We start from the raw sequence: 8,769 nt of genomic DNA, 5'->3' as shown, positions 1-8,769 counted from the left end.
CATGTTATGTTGGGGAGACAAATTACAGTCGAACCTGTGTTAAGCGGCACCTTATCAAGCGGTCGTTGCGTATTAAGCGGTCGATCGTCCCAAATGTTTTCCCCTTAGGTAATATGATTTTCCTCTCTTTTTAGAGATCGACCCGTACACTTTGTATTCCACCTGTATTGAACGGTCACTTATGGCGGAACTACTCAAATGAGATTAAGAATAATCTTTCAAGAAAAATTGGATCCATTTTTATCTACCGAATCAACGTCAGTCGTTTTCTTGAGCGAGTTTTTGTTTATCGAACGGCAGGTATATAATACCCCTTTTCTGTATAACCTGTATTAGGCGGCCAACCTTTATTAATCTATCACCCTAAGATTTACCTGTGTGAGCGGGCTAATTTCGCCTTGCCAATGAGCGTGCATTCAATTGAGCCAAAATTGTTCTTGATTGAAAGCCGTTAGGGGCGTCCAGATTCTGCTCCGAAAAAGGTAAAAAGTTGCTAAGAAATATGCCAAAAAGTTACTCAAAAGTTGCTCAAATTTGAAAAAGTTGCACAAAAATTTTCTAAAGTTGCTCGAATATTTTTAAGACAGCATGTCTAATTTTAATAACAATTGCTTTGTAATCAAAATTAAAGTGCCTATGACATGAAAACTTTTTTGGGCGTTTTTGATTGAGAAATATTACCTTAGGCAGCATGCAAAGTTTTATTGTCTTCACTTAATCTTTACCTACAAAATTTGACAATTTTTGAGCGTAGTCTTCCCTAAAAATGTTGCACGGCACTGGTACCGAATTAGACTTTGCGTGACGTCATGTTGGTTGCAAGCCTTATCAAAGCAACAAGAAATCAACAGAGAAGTGATGGGGTTTGATAGCGATGCAAGCGATTCCGAAGCTGAAAGCGTTGTAAACATGAGGAATGAAAATGACGATCTTCCGAGCTCTATAGAGGACGATATAGTAATATCAAGTTAATTTACACCATATCAAGACGAACCCTAAGCCGACGAAATGCAGAACAACGAAGGGGACGATGAACGTGACGTGGACGGCCTGACTCCAGATGTTTTGGCAGATCGACAAGACGGCTCGATTCCCATGGATGCTTGGTAAAATATTTCCGTGCTTACCCTTGTACAAAACGCACCCTTGTTTTAAGGTTTACATGACTATGTAAACTCGAGGAAGCAAAGTTTTGAACTGGAAGTTATTGTATCGGCGCCTTGGTTCAGGTATAACTCTGCCTTGGCTACTACTACTCCTGTTCTAATCATCCCTAAAGCATTAAAAGCTTCCGGGGTGAAGTGGAAAATTCAGCCTAATACATTGGTTGCTTCCTCAAAAATTTCAATAAATTTCTTTTTCCAAGTCATTTCTAGGGAAATGTGTTAACACTGCATGAGGATTTAGTAAACGAAGTTTCATTTAGTCTAACCCTGTGTGATGTAATGATGGAAATATTTTATTTTTAGCCAATATCGGAGACAGGAAGTCAGATGTCGATCGCCTGAATACCTTTACGGGCATCTTGAACACATATTCAAAAGACTCCCAATTGTTTTTTTGTAATATCCCAGAAAACCGAAATATTTTTCTTATTTAAAATAAACCCCGTTGTTCAGTTATCACGGGCGTAAATTTTGACTGTAAATGTTATTTGAAAAATTTTCTTTGAAAAAGAAAATTAGTAATACTATATTTCTATTTTCTCCCGGATTGGAAAAATAATTATTTCATTCTGTTACTCGGTATTCGTTATTTTTTGCCAAAATAAGATGTTGATTTTTTTGGGACTTGATTTTTTTTTTTGCAAAACTGTGCGCATACCTTGAGCATGCCTCATAAACGTAGTTTGCCAAATCGTCGTAGATTTGGCCATCTCTCTTGATAAGTTTACGATTGAATAGATTATTGCGTATGGAAACTTGATCTGTAATCACGAAGGAACTGTATACAAAAGATTTACCTAGTAGGAATTTTTACCACTGTTCGACCTACCTCTATTATCTGCGAGTGTTAACGCAAAAACAACGAACAGGTCCAGAATCACCATAACTTTTGACGGGCTAAAAATATTTATTTCTCGAAAAGAAGTCCCAAAGAATGACGAAGCCAGCATTGAGGCTTGAAAGAACGAGAATTAAATTATCGTGTTGCAGTTATGGAGATGAAATGTTTTTCCTATGAGAAGTTTACCTTAATTAAAGGTATCATGCAGGTGGAATAATTCTTCCTTTGCAGCTCAATCAACTTCCTCAGCCATAACATCATTAATTATAATACTCCTAAGAATTAGCATTTCTAAATTTTTTCCATTATTGAACCTTGCTGTATCAGATAGAAAGTCTGATCGCAATTTAAATTGTAAGACGTGAAATATTTGGGTAGGAAAAAAAAGTAGGGAAAAAATACTGTCCTTCTTATGAACACTATAATTCAATTGGTGACATACATTTTGACGTAAAATGAGTGACTTAATATTGTTACATTGCACGAAACACTCTAACATACAGAAGCAAACTTGAATACTTCAGCTTTTGTACCTATAACTTAATCGGAATTGTTAGCGGTGCGGTGCGGTGCGGACGTGTCCTCACAAGCTCTGGTGTTATCTACTTTTTTATGCGCTTAAAGATGGCCATTCGTTTTCTAAATTGGTCCTTGTGGTTGATAATCCTACTGAGATGTGTTGGCGGGGATTTTCAAGTCACCTCTGAGTTTGACAGCTTCGAAAACCAGTTCCAAAGAGTTGTTGAACCAACTTCACCGGGAATATGTTACGCTTGGATTACTCGTTGGCAGAGAAGCACATTTGCATTTTCCTCCCATGGGATGGTTTTCTTTATGAGTCATGCTCGGATTACTCGCTGGCAGAGAAGCTTATTTGCATTCTCTTCCCATGGGATGTTTTTCTTTATGAGTCCGAACAAAGGTTTGTTATTAAGGACTCGGAAGAGAAAATGGTTTAAAAGCAGAATATCTTATTGCAGTAATACTACGGCCTCTTTTAACTCCGTGGTAATATCTCTATTGGTTAGTGGTGACGTACATCCGCATCCTGGGCCTGAAGTCTCTTCACAAAATTCTGCGCAAATTCCATACAGTGAAAATGGTTTATCGCATTGCTTAAATTTTTCTCTACTGAACACACGCTCCGTGCGTAATAAGACAATGGAGGTTAAAGATTTTGTGGTGGATTTTGATGTAGATATACTAGCTTTCACTGAGACCTGGCTGAGACCACACAATATGGATGATGTTGAGATTGGAACACTGTGTCCAACAGGTTATAGATTCCTACATGTTCCCAGGAAACAAGGAAGAGGAGGCGGTGTCGGTATCTTATTTAAGGATGTGCTGAACATCAACACTTCATTAACAGTTGATTATGATACATTTGAAATCATGGATGTTCGTCTTCGGAGCCTATATAGTGTCAGGATCTTAGTCATCTATCGTCCACCTGATAATTCCTCTTTCAATCGATTTTTTGAGGAATTCTCACATCTACTTGAATCTGTAATTGTGGAGTCTTCTGATCGAGTCCTAATTACTGGTGACTTTAACTTTCATATGGATTGTCAAGATGATGTAAATGCCAAACGTTTTACTGACATCTTGGAATCTTTTGACCTTAAACAACGTGTCTGTGCTGGGACTCATCGCAATGGCCATACTCTTGACTTACTTATAAATAAGTCTGATGATAACATGCTCAATAATATCAAAGTCTATGATCCTAACATCTCTGATCATTTGGCGGTAATGTGTGATGTCTCCATAAGAAAGCCCCAGTTTAGGAAGGAAGTTATCTTCTATCGGAAGCTTCGGTCTCTTGACATGGAGTCGTTTCTTAGTGATGTTGCTGACTGCCCTCTCGTCATCGACCCATCCAGCGATCTCGATCATCTAGTTCAACAGTATGACACCTTATTAAGATCAATAATGGACAAGCATGCTCCTGTCAAGCGCCGAGTTGTTACTATTAGGCCTGCTGCTCCGTGGTACACTAATGAGGTATCTGTAGAGAAGCGTAAGCGACGACGCCTTGAAAGAAAATGGCGAAGAACCAGGCTGCAGGCTGATCGACAAGAATATAATCGTCAGTGCTGCGTTGTGAATAATTTGATCAAGTCGTTGAAATCCTCTTACTACACTACCATCATTACTGAAAACTCAAGTGATCAACGGGTTTTGTTTAATACAGTATCAAAACTACTACAAAAGCAATCAACTGCACGGTATCCATCATCTTGTAGCGATGCACTAGCTAATTCTTTCGCTGATTATTTCATTGACAAGATTGATCGTATCCATGCCACACTAATAGAGAAGAATTCTGCGCAAGGTAATGATGCTAATGAAGTGACTCTTGGTAACTACGTGGAATGTAACTCTGTGTTTTCAGACTTTATTAATGTCAGTTATGAAGACATCAAGGGACTTGCATTGAGATCTATTAATAAATCCTGTGTACTTGATCCTCTGCCTGCAGTGGTAATGAAGGAATGTTTCAATTTACTAACTCCTGTGTTGACTAACATAGTGAATACATCTTTATCTACTGGAGTTATGCCTGATGTCTTGAAGATTGCAGCTATGACACCGACTTTAAAGAAACATAATGCTGATTTCACTAAATATGAAAGTTTTCGACCTATTTCTAATCTGAAGTTTGTGTCTAAGCTTGTGGAAAAAGCGGTATGTGTCCAGCTTACAGACTATATTACATCTAATGGTCTTTCGGAAACGTTTCAATCCGCATACAAGTCATTTCACTCCACTGAAACGGCTCTACTGAGGGTTCAAAATGACATTCTTTGTGCTTTAGATCGTAATGAGTCGGTCATACTGGTACTTTTGGATCTGTCGGCGGCGTTTGATTCGGTGGACCATACTCTTCTAGTGACAAGGCTGTCTACTTGTTTTGGTTTTCAAGGAACTGTGCTTAAGTGGCTGAAATCATACCTGTCTTCACGTAAGCTGTTTGTTAAAGTTGGGAATAGTCATTCTTCACAACGTGCATTGAAGTGTGGTGTCCCTCAGGGATCAGTTCTGGGCCCTTTGTTGTATTTGTTATACACATCACCTATTGCGGACATAATAAATGATCATGGACCATCTATATGCTGACGACACCCAATTATATATTACCTTTAAATCTACCAGCTTGAATGACATCCAACAAGTGAAGTTGAGAGTGGAATGCTGTGTGAGGGACATTGATGAATGGATGATAAGAAACTATCTTAAACTAAACCAGGACAAAACGGACCTTGTAGTCATCAGTTCCAGATACCATCCCATGCCTGACATCGGTCACATTACTGTTGGTTCTGAGTGCATTGCACCTCGTGACTCTGTTCGTAATTAAGGGGTTCAGTTTGATAGCATATTTAGTTTTGAGGAGCACATTAAGAACATTTGTAAATCATCATTCTATCATTTGAGAAATATTGCTAAAATTCGCAAGTACTTAAGCCAAGATACATGTAAAATCTTAGTCCATGCATTTATTAGTTCGAAAATTGATCACTGTAATTCCTTATTACATGGCCTTCCTAAGTATCTGTTTGCTAGACTACAGGCAGTTCAGAATGCTGCAGCTCGTGTTGTCACATTGACACCGAGGCATGTTCATATATCTCCTATTTTAATTAATCTTCATTGGTTACCAGTTGAGTTTAGAATAACTTTTAAAGTCCTTTTATTGGTATACAAGGCCCTTCATGGCCTTGCACCTTCCTATATTTCTGACCTTTTGAATTTTAAAACATACTCTAGGTCATTGCGTTCTTCATGTAAAGAATATTTAGTGGTTCCAAGAAGTAGATTGAAAACATATGGAGACAGAGCTTTCTCTATTGCAGGACCTAAATTGTGGAACGATTTACCTCTAGAGATTAGGAAATGTGCTTCAGTGGCAACTTTTAAGCAATCCCTCAAAACTTTTTTATTTAAGTTAGCATATAGGTTATGAGATTCGTTTTGTTTTGAGATGTTTTTGATTTATATAGTAGTTAACTTAGGCTATATTTGAATTATATTGTATATTGTAGATATTTTATATTATATATTTTTATATTTTATATTGTAATTAGGTAGCGCTTTGGACAATTATTGGATTTTAGCGCTATATAAATAAAATTATTATTATTATTATTATTATTATCTATTATAGATTTCTATGTTTTTTTATATTGGAACATGTTATGTTCGGGAGACAAATTACAGTCGAACCTGTGTTAACCGGCACCTTTTCAAGCGGTCGTTGCGTATTAAGGTGGCTCGTACAGGTTTTCATCTTTTTGATGGTTTGTAACTTTCAAAGAATACAACAGAAAGACTGACCAAGGCCAGTTGAACACTTTTACGGGGTTGAATTACATAATCATTGGTTATCCAAAAATAAGTGTCATTTCGTCACTAGCAGTTTCTATGGAAACGCTTTCATAGGCTTATTCAGACGCATTTTTTAGCTTGTGGCTTAAATAATTCGAAAACTAACCCGGTGACCCCCTTATTTTTTTCAGTGATTGCTTTTGGCACTTGAAAAGGAAAATGCACAAAGATTTTTAAAAAATTCTACGGAGCGGAATTTCAGAAAATCTACAAAAAGGGCAATTTTCACACATCACAAATTTACTTCCGTAGAATTTTCTAGTTTTTTTTCTGATGATTCCTTTCGACTTTATTATCATATTGGAACAATAAAAAGAAGGGGTCACCGGACTTGTTTTCATGCAATAGCTTTCGTGAGTTTAGCAATATCCACGCGCGTTCTCGCGCATTTAAAAATCTGGATTCTATAAGATCGATCTTTGTTCATGATCTGTTTTAGCTACCGCTGACAATTGCGTGTGCTCGCGCGAGCACCTACGATCTGAAGTTTACAGACGTTTACTGCTAAGAAAATTATTAAACAGCCGTCAAAGACAGCCTCCCGAGCTCGTCTTAAAAATCCTACACATGACTTCTGGCTATATCATATTATTTTCCTTGAAGTTTCAAAGTCTTCTTCCACTTCAGGTAGATTATCCTTCACTTGAGTTCTTCTTTTTTCGCCGTCGCAAGATTTCATATCGGTTGAATATTTCTTTTAAATGTGAAGAGAAGCAACCTTTACTTCTCCGAAAATCGTCTTCGTTTTCTCAGTTTCTATCTCCTGCATTCACAGTGGCCGCTCAACACATCAAATACAAGCTCTCAGGTAAACTTCTCACAAAAGTAGAAAAAATTCCACGCGCCGCCATCTTTCGCACGTTTCTCTCGCGCGCGTCACGCAAGAGTGACCTGTTCCCCGCGCGAGGAAACTGGTACGAGCCACCCTAAGCGGTCGATCGTCCCAAATTTTTTCCCCTTAGGTAATATGATTTTCCTCTCTTTTTAGAGAATTTTTTCCATTATTGAAATTAATTTACGGAACAGTGACTTTGAACTGCCAAGATTCGAAACTGTAAGATTTGGTAGGAATTCTATTAAATATATGGGACCTCTCATCTGGTCGAAGTTACCAAGACACCTAAGAACGATAGAAACTCGTTCAAGAAGAAATTCGTTCAAGAAGAACATAAGAAAAGTCGACCTTTCAACTCTCGTTGAAATTTAAAACTTAACTAAATATCTTTATAATCTTTTTAATTATCTACTGTAAATAACTATCATCTACAAATGTAAATGTAAGTGACTTTTAAATTTTTTAGTGTCCCCCATTAGCTTATAGCTAAAAACATAGACACTTAAATAAAGTTTTTCATTCATTCATTCAACGACCCGTACACTTTGTATTCCACCTGTATTGAACGGTCACTTATGGCGGAACTACTCAAATGAGATTAAGAATAATCTTTCAAGAAAAATTGGATCCATTTTTATCTACCGAATCAACGTCAGTCGTTTTCTTGAGCGAGTTTTTGTTTATCGAACGGCAGGTATATAATACCCCTTTTCTGTATAACCTGTATTAGGCGGCCAACCTTTATTAATCTATCACCCTATGATTTACCTGTGTGAGCGGGCTAATTTCGCCTTGCCAATGAGCGTGCATTCAATTGAGCCAAAATTGTTCTTGATTGAAAGCCGTTAGGGGCGTCCAGATTCTGCTCCGAAAAAGGTAAAAAGTTGCTAAGAAATATGCCAAAAAGTTACTCAAAAGTTGCTCAAATTTGAAAAAGTTGCACAAAAATTTTCTAAAATTGCTCGAATATTTTTAAGACAGCATGTCTAATTTTAATAACAATTGCTTTGTAATCAAAATTAAAGTGCCTATGACATGAAAACTTTTTTGGGCGTTTTTGATTGAGAAATATTACCTTAGGCAGCATGCAAAGTTTTGTTGTCTTCACTTAATCTTTACCTACAAAATTTGACAATTTTTGAGCGTAGTTTTCCCTAAAAATGTTGCACGGCACTGGTACCGAATTAGACTTTGCGTGACGTCATGTTGGTTGCAAGCCTTATCAAAGCAACAAGAAATCAACAGAGAAGTGATGGGGTTTCATAGCGATGCAAGCGATTCCGAAGCTGAAAGCGTTGTAAACATTAGGAATGAAAATGACGATCTTCCAAGCTCTATAGAGGACGATATAGTGATATCAAGTCAATTTACACCATATAAAGACGAACCCTAAGCCGACGAAATGCAGAACAACGAAGGGGACGATGAACGTGACGTGGACGGCCTGACTCCAGATGTTTTGGTAGATCGACAAGACGGCTCGATTCTCATGGATGCTTGGTAAAATATTTCCGTGCTTACCCTTGTACAAAACG

This window comes from Stylophora pistillata, chromosome 8, assembly GCF_964205215.1.
Source record: "Stylophora pistillata chromosome 8, jaStyPist1.2, whole genome shotgun sequence".
NCBI lineage: Eukaryota > Metazoa > Cnidaria > Anthozoa > Scleractinia > Pocilloporidae > Stylophora > Stylophora pistillata.
This window is presented reverse-complemented; position numbering follows the sequence as displayed.